Source organism: Panthera onca, chromosome D3, assembly GCF_046562875.1.
Source record: "Panthera onca isolate mPanOnc1 chromosome D3, mPanOnc1 haplotype 2, whole genome shotgun sequence".
Lineage (NCBI taxonomy): Eukaryota > Metazoa > Chordata > Mammalia > Carnivora > Felidae > Panthera > Panthera onca.
In genome coordinates, this window is record NC_138350.1 from 21,959,437 (window position 1) to 21,971,938 (window position 12,502).

Here is a 12,502-nt window from a genome sequence, read left to right on the forward strand (position 1 = left end):
TCGAGCCCCGCGTCGGGCTCTGTGCTGACAGCTCAGAGCCTGAAGCCTGTTTCAGATTCTGTGTCTCCCTCTCTCTGACCCTCCCCCGTTCATGCTCTGTCTCTCTGTGTCTCAAAAATAAACATTTAAATAAATAAATCAATCAATCAATCAATCAATAAATCAATAAATAAAAAAATAGAGATGCTCAATTAACATCATGGACTTATTTCTCAATATATGTATAAAATAAATCCTTATTCTGGCATACACTGGTAGACTAGTGTAAGAACTATATATATCTCTTAACGTTGTAAACAGCACAAGTACAGATAATGCTCAACACTTCCCTTCCAGGTTCATCTCATGCCGGATAACACGAGCAGTTACTAACCTTTTCTAAATTAAATACTTAAACTCTCTGCATTAGCAACATAAGATATTTGAAGATTTTAGAAAAGTATTTTACAATTTCAAGACAGGCAACTTCCTTATGTAAAGTGATCCCTTACTAGCTATTCAAATCTCATTTAATGATTAGCAAATACTGTTTACTCATAAGATCTTCAAGCTACACAAAGATCTTACTTACACACACACATCATGGATGAAGCACCTGGGTGGCTCAGTTGGTTGCCTATCCAACTCTTGATTTCAGCTCAAGTCACAATCCCAGGGTCATGGGATGGAGCCTCATGTGGAGCTCTGTGCTGAGCATGGAGCCTGCTTAGGATTCTATTCTCTCTCCCTTTGCCCCTCTCCCTGGCACACACTCTCTATAATATCTATTATATATATATATATATATATATATATATATATATATATATATATATATATATATAAATTTATTTATAATAAAATGACCTTTCCTGATAGAATTTAAAATATACATATTAAAAAATAAAATAACTTTTAAAATTCTGTATCATGGACACAAAAAAGCTATAAAATGAAAGCAAACAACAGGTACTAAATAAATGCACAATATTTTTATAACCTTCTATCTAAGTTACCTAGTAGTAATGATGAAAATAAAATAAGGGGAGGGGCAACTGGGTGGCTCCATCAGGTAAGCAACCAACCGGCTCTTGACTTCAGCTCAGGTCATGATCTCACGGTTTGTGGGTTCAAGCCCCACACTGGACTCTGCGCTGGCAGTGCAAAGCCTGCTTACGATTCTTTCTCTGCCCCTCCCCCATTCATGTGCTCTATCAAAATAAATAAACTTAAAAAAAATTGGGGGGGGGGCGCTTGGGTGGTTCACTCGGTTGGGCATCGGACTTCAGCTCAGGTCATGACTTCAGCTCAAGTCTGTGAGTTCAAGCCCTACGTTAGGCTGTACTGACAACTCAAGCCTGGAGCCTGCTTCGGATTCCATGTCTCCCTCTCTCTGCCCTCTCTCATTCATGTTCTGGCTCCCTCTCTCTTGCTCTCAAAAATAAACATTTAAAAAAAATTTTTAATGCAGGGAAAGTACTAAACACCTTTTGCCAATATTTACATGCTAGCACTATTCTTGCGACGCCTGGGTGGCTCAGTCAGTTAAGTGTGTGACTTCAGCTCAAGTCATGATCCTGCAGTCTGTGAGTCCAAGCCCCACATTGGGCTCTGTGCTGACAGCTCAGCCTGGAGCCTGATTCAGATTCTGTGTCTCCCTTTCTCTCTGCCCCTCTGCCTCTCTCTCTCTCAAAACAAAATTAGGGGTGCCTGGGTGGCTCAGTCAGTTGAGCATCTGACTTTGGCTCAGGTCATGATCTCACAGTTCATGAGTTTGAGTCCTGCACTGGGCAACTCAGAGCCTGGAAACTGCTTCAGATTCTGTGTCTCCTTCTCTCTCTGCCCCTCCCCTGCTCATGCTCTGTCTCTCCCTCTCCCTCCCTCCCTCTCTCTCTCTCAAAAATAAAAAAACATTAAAAAAAATGTTTTTAATTAGATGCTAGCACTATTCTTATTTAAATGGTGCCAAATTTGGCACAAAGACTTGTTCCAGTGAAATAAAGATTCTAGTAAACAAAGATGGTCCACTTTTGGTGAAAACTGTTTTTTTAAGTAATCTGTACACCCAACATAGGGCTCAAACTCATGACCGTGAGATCAAGTTACATGCTCAGATACCTGAGTGGCTCAGTCAGTTGAGCATCTGACTCAATTTTCTGCTCAGGTCGTGATCCCAGGGTGGTGGGATTGAGCCCCATGTCAAAACATGGAGCCTCCTTAGGATTCTCTCTTTCTCTTCCTCTGTCCCTCCTCCCCTGCTTGCACTCTCTAAAATGAAAAAAAAAATGAATAAAAAAAGAACTCCACGATCTTCCAACTGAGGCAGCCAGCTGCCCCAATTTTGGTGAAAGTTACACAGAAATTACACATCATGATTATAAAGTCTACTAGTATGTGTTGCAACTTTTAACACAAATCCCAATACAGTACAAATTTTTAAATCTCATAAAGGGTCATTTTCCTTTAGTGATGAGGAGTGGGGAAAAAAATATTACTAAGAAAACAAAACTGAAGTCTGTAATCTTAAACAATAACCCAACTACAAAGGATACCGTTAGCCATACAATTTTTCCTTTAAGCAATACACACAAAAATTTTAATGCCTCCTTCATATGAAAAAATAGTCACTTAAAATCACCTTCCCTTTTCTAATGTTAAAGTGGGTTTTTAAGAGGCTAATCCTCTTAATTATTCCCATATTCTAATGAATACCAGCTCCTAGAAGCCAATACAAAATCCTTCACTGAAAGTGTTAGGATATTATAGAACAAGAGCAGAATCCATAATTAATTAGTGACTTTGTATCTTAAAGCTCAAACTACTGTAGTTACAGTGGCCAGTGAGACAGTTCCAGCTAGCAATTGTAGGCATTAGGAAGCAAATGGTAAAGTAGTAGATCAGGGTACTATTTACAATCCTATTATAAAGACTAAACATTTCTTAATTTACATAAAATCTTGTAATGAATAATTAGAACATGGATATTGGCTAAGCCAAGACAGCTGCTGCAAAAGGTTGCCTGCAAAATGCAATATATTAATGTGGTCAAAGGCTGTAATAGTTTTTGTTTTGGGTTTTTTGTTTGTTTTTTGGTTTTTGGTTTTTTTGTTTTTTTTTTTTTTTTTTTTTTTGAGTAATCTACACCAACTTGGGGCTTAAACTCACAACCCCAAGATCAAGAGTTGCATGCTCTACAGACTGACCCAGCCAGGCACCCCTGTATAATAGCTTTTATCATACAGAATCTTGCATTTCTAAAAGATCAGTCTAGCCACGATGGAGTAACTGGTTTGGGACTAGCCCTCCCACCATAACCAACTGGACATAATGTATAAAACAGTTCTTGGCTCAGAACTGTGACCCTTGACAGAAGGGAGACAAATCATCTGAGATCTATGACTACCTAAACTTTTTGCCCCAAAGCACTTTTCATACCCTGGCCAAAAAGGGGGAATCCAAGCTGAGCAGAAAACGCAACAGAAACTCAAACATAAGTTTCAAAAGGCCAAGGCAGCTATAACCTCTACGGCATTCTTGTGTCTTTACTAAACTAAGCTGTACATGAGTGGGCAAATAAGTAGTTGCTCATTACCTAATGGTTCTTAGGTACTATTAAACATAACTACCACTGGAGTTCACAGACCTCTGATTCTGACAGACCACAGGAGAGAGACCTTACTGAACACTAAAGAGCAATCAGCTGAGAAGACATTAGCAGAGCTCAACTCGCCCTAGGACAAAGACTCCTTCCTCTTTTGGCTTACCCTAACACAGGTCTAAATAAAAACAAGGCTTGAAGAATTTGGATAAATATAAAATATCTTTTCCTCTTTAAAAGATGATTTTTTAGGGGTGCCTGGGTGGCTCAGTAAGCATCCGACTCCTGGTTTCAGCTCAGGTCATGATCTTACAGTTTTGTGAGTTTGAGCCCCGTATCGAGCCCCGTATTGAGCCCCGTCCTCATTGACAGTGAGGAGCCTGCTTGGGATTTTCTCTCTCTGCCCCTCCCCTAGTCACAATGTCTCTGTCTCTCTCAAAATAAATAAATAAAAATTTTTGAATAAAAATAAAAGATGATTTTTTTAAAGCAAACATAACAATGAATTATGGGTTTTATAACACACCTAGTAAAAAATGTATGACAGGGGCGCCTGGGTGGCTCAGTCGGTTGAGCGTCCGCCTTCGTCCGCCTTCGGCTCAGGTCATTATCTTTCAGTTGATGAGTTTGAGCCCCACATCGGGCTCTGTGCTGATGGCTCGGAGCCTGGAGCCTGGAGCCTGGAGCCTGGAGCCTGGAGCCTGCCTGGGATTCTGTGTCTCCCTCTCTCTCTGCCCCTCCCCCGCTCATGCTCTGTCTGTCTCAAAAATAAATGAACATTAAAAAAATTTTTTCAATTTAAAAAAAGTATGACAATAGCATAAAGACCAAGAGGAGGAGAAAATGGAGATATACTGCCACAAGACTCTTTTATTACATATCAAATAGTATAATATTATTTGAAGGTATTTGCTAAGTTAAAAGTGCTTACTATAAATCCTACAGCAGCTAGGGGAATAAATAAGTACAGTCAATATGCTAGTGCAGAAAATAAAGTAAATATCACAAAATACTTAATCCAAAAAATGTCAAGAAAAGAAAAAATTAACAATAGATGAGACAGTGCAAGGTGCCTGGCTGGCTCAGTTGGTGAAGCATGCAACTCTTGATCTCAGGATCATGGTTCAAGACCCATTTTGGTTACACGGATTACTTTTTTAAAAAAATTTTTTTTTAATTTAAAGAAAAGAACAGAAGTGGGTCACCTGGATAGCTCAGTTGGTTAAGCATCCGACTGTTTTGATTCAGGTCATGATCTCACAGTTCATCAGTTTGAGCCCCACAGTAGGCTCTGTGCTGGCAGTGTGGAGCCTCCTCAGGATTCTCTCTCAAAATAAATAAATAAACTTAAAAAAGAAAAAAAAAAAAAAAAAGAATAAAGGAGATGAATACTGTCAGGGAGAAAAATCTTTTCCTCTGCTCTCCCAGGTTCAATATTGAAGACCTCCAAGTTAAACTGAAAATGGAGGCAAAGGAGGAGAAAATTTATTCCTATGTATATGAACACACAAAAATGGTGACTCTCTAAACAGCTAAAGAAAAGGCCTTATATACTTAATGCAATAGTAGAGGGAGGAATTGAAAAGGCTTCTGTATGAGAACAAATGGGTTTCTAGGGAAATAAACAGAAGATAAATAAGTCTGTGATAATGTCTGTTTTTGCAGGGATGAGAGAAGTCTTATCCTTTTTTTTTTTTCTTTATGGCCATAAATATTCCCTGGGAAGGGCATTCACGGAAGTCTCATTCCCAAAAGATTTTGCTTTTAGAGAGTTAAGAGAAGCTCCAAAAGAGCTTCTTTCTGCATCTGCTAAATATCAAATACCTTCAGTTTAAAATAATCTTAGGACACCTGGGCAGCTCTATCAGTTAAACATCTGACTTTTGGTTTTGGCTCAGGCATGATCTCATAGTTTGTGAGTTCGAGCCCTGCGTCAGGTTCTATGCTTGTTTGTGATTCTCTCTCCCCCCTCTCTCTTTGCAACTCTCTCGCTCACGTGCATGCACACTCTTTCTCAAACTTTAAAATATGACATAAAATAAAATAAAGTTGTAGATTATACTTGAAACTAACATAATACTGTGTTATCAACTATACTTATTAATAAATAGTCTTCTATCAATTCTGAAGGTCCAAGTAGATCCCCACAATAGAAAACAAATAGCAAGATGGCAGACTTAATCCTAACCATATCAATATTTACATTAAATGTCAATGGATCTTTGTAAAGACGCTAATTAAAAGAGATACTCAGGCGCCTAGATGGCTCAGTCAGTTAACCATCCGACTTCAGCTCAGGTCATGATCTCACAGTTCTTGAGTTGGAGCCCCACATTAGTCTCTGTGCTGACAGCTCAGAACCTACAGCTCAGAGCCTAGAGCCTGCTTCACATTCTGTCTCCCTCTCTCTCTGCCCCTCCCCTGCTAGCGCTCTCTCTCTGAAGAACATTAAAATATTTTTTAATTTTTAAAAACTAAAAAAAATAAAAGGAAGAGATAGTCAAACTAAATTTAAAAATCAATATCTAATTATATGTTAACTACAAGAAACATGCTGTAAATATAAAGACACAGACTGAAAGTAAAAGGACGGAAAGAGATACAACATGCAAATACTAGTCATAAAAAAGTTACAAGAGCTATATTTATGCCAAAGTCATCTTAGAGATAGCAAATATTACCAAGATAAAGCGGAACGAGTCATTTATGATAGAAGGGTAAATTTACTGAGAAGACCTAACAACCCTAAAATATGTATGCACCTAAAAACAGAACTTCAAAATATAGCAAGTAAAAACTGAGAGAACTGAATCCCCAAATGTAGTTTAAGATTTCAGCACTCCTCTTTCAGTAATAGAAGCAGACAAAAAATATGTAAATATATAAAAGACTCTAATGATACTATCAACCAATAATTAGTATCTACAGCAGTATACACTTTCTTTCCCAGGACACAAAGAATATTCACCCTGATATGCCTCACCATAAAACAAATTTCAAATTCAAAAGACTGAAATCTTGTATCTGTTCTCTGACCACAATGGTATTAAGTTAGAAATCAGTAACAATATGTAAAACCCCAAATATTTGTTAAATGCATTTGTAAATAATCCATAGCCAGGGGCACCTGGGTGGCTAAGTCAGTTAAGTGTCCAACTTCATCTCAGGTCATGATCTTGTGATTCAGTGTGAGTGAGTTCGCAAGCAAACGAGTTCGCGAGCAAGTGAGTTCGCGTTCTGTGCTGACAGCACAGAGCCTGGAGTCTACTTCAGATTCTGTGTCTCCCTCTCTCTCTCTGCTCCTCCGGCACTCTCCCTCTCGCTCAAAATTAAACAAACATTAAAAAAAATTTTTTTTGATGATCCATAGCCAAAATGAAATTGGAAAATATTTCAAACTAAATGGAATTACATAATATGTCAATTTGTGGGATGCAGCTAACACATTAGAGAAAATTTAGATACCCATATACAAAAAGAACCTCAACCCTTACTTCATTCATTAAACAGACTTTACCTTGAAGTGTTTCACAGACCTAAATGTAGAACATAAAACCATAAAAATTCCTGAAGAAATTTTAATATTAGTGACCTTTTGTTTAGAGAAGTTTCCTTAGATAGATACAAAGGGTGTTAGGTATCAAGGAAAAAGTAAACCAGTAACTTAGACTTCATAAAAGTTCCTCGATCTTTGAAAGATACTGTTAAGAAAAAATGAAAAGGCAAACCACAAACTACAAGAACACGTGATTTATAAAACCTGTGAACAAGGACTCATAGCCAGAATATATAACAGTAAACAAAAAGCCACTTTATTTTCTTAAATGGTGAAAAGATTTCAAAGGACACTTCAACGAAGAAAATAAGTGAATGGCAAATAGGCACATAAAAAAGACGATCATGTGGAAATTACAAAATAATACAATAATATATCACTAGAGACCCACAAGAATGGTTAAAATTAATAAAGACTGACAATACCAAGTGTTAACAAGGACGCTGATCTCCTGGAATTCTCATACTCTACTGGTGGGAAGCAGTACAGCAACTTTGGAAAAATATTTGGCAGCATGTTTTTGGTTTTTGGGGGGGGTGTTGGTGGTTGGTTTTTGTTTGTTTTTTGACAGCAAGCATGAGCAGGGGAGGGGGAGAGGGAGAGAGAGAATCTTAAGCAGGCTCCACACCCAGCAGGGAACCTGATACAGGGCTCAATCTCAAGACTTGAGCTGAAATCAAGAATTGCATGCTTAACCGACTAAGCCATCTAGGTGCCCCAGTTTGGCAGTTTTCTTATAAAGTTATAAGCATAGGTTTACTATACAACCCTGCAATTTCTACTCCTAGGTATTTAACCTAGAGAAATGAAAATACATGCCTATACAAAAACCTGTATGTACATATTTACAGGAATTTTATTCATAACAGCCAAAAACGAGAAACCCAAATATCCCATCAACTAGGAAATAAACTGTGGAATATCCAAAGGAATATTATTTAGCAATTAAATACAACCTACTACTTTTAACAACAGGGATGAATCTCAAAGCATTATGCTAAGTGAACTAGGGCAGACACAAAATAGTGCATACTATAGGATTCTATTTATAAAACATTCTAGGCAAAATTATAGATACAGAAAGTGATCAGTAACTGCCAGAGACAGGAAAGGGGAGTGACCATTAATGGCACAAGGGGTGCCCTTTTTGAGGTGACAGAAATAGAGGTGGTTATATGACTTTTTACATTTAGCAAAACCCAAATTATATGAGTTAAAGATCAGTGAAGTTTACTTTGTGCAAATTATGCTTCAATAAAGCTAATTTTTTCCCCATTTGGCAGCAAAAAAAGTCATAACCATACACACGTGCTCTGACTAAAGCAAATACTTTTCCCAAGTCTTGGAGTAAGTACCATCATAACTAGTGGAACCATGTTTGGGAATACAGACCATTATACTGAAATCTAAACTCAGAAGGTATGCTTTAGGGATGACAAAGAGATCTATATAACTAAGACCCTTCTGTCGGCACTCCATGAACTGCATTTAACCCACAGTGAAGCCTTAAAGGAAGTTTCAAGTTACATAGGGCAAGCCAGCTAAAACAGATTAAACTAAAAGTTGGATAGTGCAGCACAGACATCTCAAATACTTGGCTTACCACACTCTTGCCAATGATCAAGTTTATTTTGGGACTGGAATATTTTAAAGTTCTGCATGTTCACTGCAGCTCCTGCACATTAACTCTAGTAATCAAAGGCTTCCAAAACAATAATTCTGAAACAAAGTTTTGAGTACTCACCTTTTATTCTCACCTAACATGTTAAACACAAGTAATATAGTCACAAAATAAAAGAGCCAAATTTTGGAAGACAACATAATGCCAACAGCTTATTAAAAAGACAAAAAAAGCTTCTCTTGATACCTCATTAATCACATCAACCTTACTCATAGCTGCTTTGTGAGAAAACAATAAAGAGGATATTTATGCCTAATCAGTGAAATGATTACAATCTGAGATATCTTTGCTCTTCTATTTATTTATTAAGGTGATAATTTCTTTAAAGGAAACGTCTACACTGTATAGGTATAAATGGTTGGCAAAGAATACGGATCCATTCTATATTCATCATAAACACATTTCCCTCTAAGCAAAGACCCCACTAAAAATGGCAAGAGACTTATTTTCATTCCACTATGGGCTGAGTTTACCTATGCATATTGAACGTTTATCCTGAGATTAAAGTCCAAACTACTTTCAAATACTTAGAAGGTCACTACAGAAACAGTCTTAGACTAATATTAGATATATTAGAACTCTCAATTGTAAGTGAAAGAAACCCAAGCTAACTTAAAATCAGAACTGACTGGTTCACAGGATATTGAAACGTCAAGAATGAACTTCAGGCAGTAGGATCCTTAAAGGCTCAGAGCCACCAGATCCACCTCTTTACCTCATACTCCTTTAACTTCTTTGGCCTCATTCTCTCCCACTGTAGACAGACCTCCTGCCTCCTGCTATCATCAGCTTCACCAGACTGAAAGAAAAACTGACAGCTTGCTCCTGTCATCTGTTTATCAATACCAGTCAAGTATGCCTACTGGCCCTTTGGGTCAAATGCCAATCAGTACTCAAGAGGGATAGATAAAAGAAATTGGCCAGGCCTGCTATACGTTTTCAACCTTTAAGACGTCAGAAAATAAGGAGTAAGATATCTTGCTGAATAAATTAAAAGGACCTGCTACTATCTGTAAATTATTCTGACTCGAATTAAATACAAGATCTCAAAAACCCTACTCCTTTTGCTAGTATATATAATAAAGTGTCGCAGGAGTCCCTAACATTCAAAAAATCTAGTTTAAGGACACAATCTAAGAATTAGCAATAACCCTCCAAATATAACGCAAAAATGTAAAAAGTAAGGAAATCTAACCCCTGGAACTGAACCAATGACCTGAAATCACAGAAAAATCCTATGACAGGGGAAAAAAGGAAATGTTCGATTTGATGCACTTACATATGAGAGTTTATCAAGAAACAGAGGAATCTCATTTTAAAAAGTCACTTAGTGATGACACAAACCTGAAACTAAAGGCTAACACAAGACCCATATTGTTGGCAATCATAATTACTACAACAATAGCCAAGATTCATACAGCACTCAGGGAGCTACATCTCTCTGTTAGTAACACTTCCTTCTTTAAAAGACATTTTTTAAGTGGAAAGGAATCTCAAATTTCCTGGCATATCTAAGTTTTAAATTACTTTGTTTCAAGACTAATCATTTCAAAACAATGTTGTTAAACAATGGTGTTATAAATAAAACCCAGCAGCCCCAAATTCTTTGCTGATCCATCACTCAGTTTAACTGACACAGTTTGCTACCAACTACAGGTTTATCTTTCCAGTACTTCTAGTGCCATACAAGCTGTTTTTGTTCTGCATAACTGCATGTATACTCAGAATTCAATTCAAACAATGACCTACATTTAGTAGTATCTGGGTACCTATAAGAACACAGAAAAGGGCTCACTTTCTACTAATTTCTTATCTTTCAAATCTTAACCTGAGGGAATAAAATAACACAATTCTTCGACAAATAGCAAATGTATAGTTATTTATGATAAAGAATTAAATACATGGTGATGTTTATTATACTTTAAAACAAAGTTCTATTGGATTCAACCATAATGCCTATGAAAAAAATTACAAAAAAAAGGGGAGCTGCAAATAGTATAGGAGAGAAGTTAAGGTTCCTATTTATAATAATTGAAATAGCCAGCACGCACAGGGCTCTTAAAACAACCCTACAAGTATTATCCTATTTTACAAAGAAGGAAACTAAGGTGCAAAGAGGTAAGGTAACTTCTCAAGTCATAAAGCTAGCTAATAAATAATTTACACATGCAAGTTTAAACCATGTAAGAAATTAAGCAGGACTAGCACATAAAAGGCCAATTCAAAAACAAAATGGCCAAAGTATTCCATTCCAAAAAGGCAGAAAAGAAGCACAAAGTAAGAGAACCTAAGATTTTTTTTTTCCTCTCAGTGCAATAAAACCAGGCCCAGATCACTAAGGGGTAAAGTATCTATATTCGCAAATTCTGTATCACAAAGTAACCTATTTCTGAAAGAAAGCACTTTCGGGGCACCAGGCTGGCTAGCTGGAAGAGCATGCAACTCTTGACTCTTGACCTCAGGGTCATGAGTTCCAGCCCCACGTTAGGTATACAGATAGGAAGGAAGGAGGGATGGAAGGAGGGAAAGGAAAGGAAAGGAAAGGAAAGGAAAGGAAAGGAAAGGAAAGGAAAGGAAAGGAAAGGAAGAAAGAAAGAAAGAAAGAAAGAAAGAAAGAAAGAGGGAAAGAGAGAAAGAAAGAGAAAAAGGGGGAGGGAGGGAGGGAAGGAAGGAAGGAAGGAAGGAAGGAAGGAAGAGCAGAGAGCACTTTTACCTTTTGAAAGGCACATTCTGGAGAAAAAAATATGAAATGACAGTACTCTGAATACTAACTTTTCATTCCTAAATATTATGCTTGAAAGAATGTAGCAAATTCCTAAAAGCTATCTTTCATAATATTCCACAGGAAAGAACTACCATGTACAACAATATTGAGAAACAGTACTACAATAAAAAATGGGTTGATCTATCACCATGGCATATTCACTTAGCTTTATCTCTGAAAAATATTTTCAGATTATTAAGGGGTTTTCTTATCTGAGAGACAACCTTGAACAACACATAAAGGACATACCGCTATTTCCAGAGTCAACAATTAAGTGATCTTTGTTAGTGATTACAGAAGATTAATTTGCCACCCAGAAAAACTTAAGACTATGAAATTGGATTTAGAAATAGAGCTGCAATTATTCTAATCCACAGAAACAATCAGAATTAATATTTATTTCACAGTTTGGAAGCAAGTCTACCTTCATACTATTTTTACTCCTAAAAAGTGCAGTGCTAGTAGGCAAAGGGTCCATTCCTCAAAACTGTACTGATTCTGGTCTTGCTTTGGTTTCTTCTGCTCTGTTCAAGTAGGAAACAGTACCTACAGTGTCTGACATGAACATGATACTTGTGCTTACTACTGGGCTAAGTATATTCCCTGAGCTCTAGAAAACTGATATGGCATTGAGCTCCTTGAGTTAACCCTTAGTCACTACAAGGCTATTTTCATCCAGGCTCAAAAAGGAAATGCCACTGCAGCCCTACAAAGGTCACTACCATTCTGAATTTTCACCTTATTTCCCATCCCCAAGTTTTACAAGATTGTTAGGAAAAAGTTTTACTTGCATCCTACTACTTCAGTCCTTCCTACTATTATTCCCAGGAGATACAAGCAAGCTCTCATCTTGATTTCTTGGCTGCCTATCACTGATGTAATCATAGCATGAAGCTTTGAAATAGGACCCTGTGATAGGTCATT

At 37.3% G+C, this 12,502-nt stretch overlaps 1 protein-coding gene across 12 annotated transcripts in view; it reads right to left on the reverse strand.

Annotated features, from left to right (window-relative positions):
* Positions 1-12,502, reverse strand: part of MTMR3 (myotubularin related protein 3) — a 148,086-nt gene that overhangs the window by 111,633 nt on the left and 23,951 nt on the right. Inside the window, exon 2 of one of the 12 annotated variants that reach the window (XM_078435609.2) lies at positions 4,783-4,923. The exons of the other annotated variants lie outside the window; for them this stretch is intronic. The gene's annotated coding sequence lies outside the window, so the exon portion shown is untranslated. The remainder of the gene's footprint in view (positions 1-4,782; positions 4,924-12,502) is intronic. 12 annotated transcript variants of the gene reach the window in all.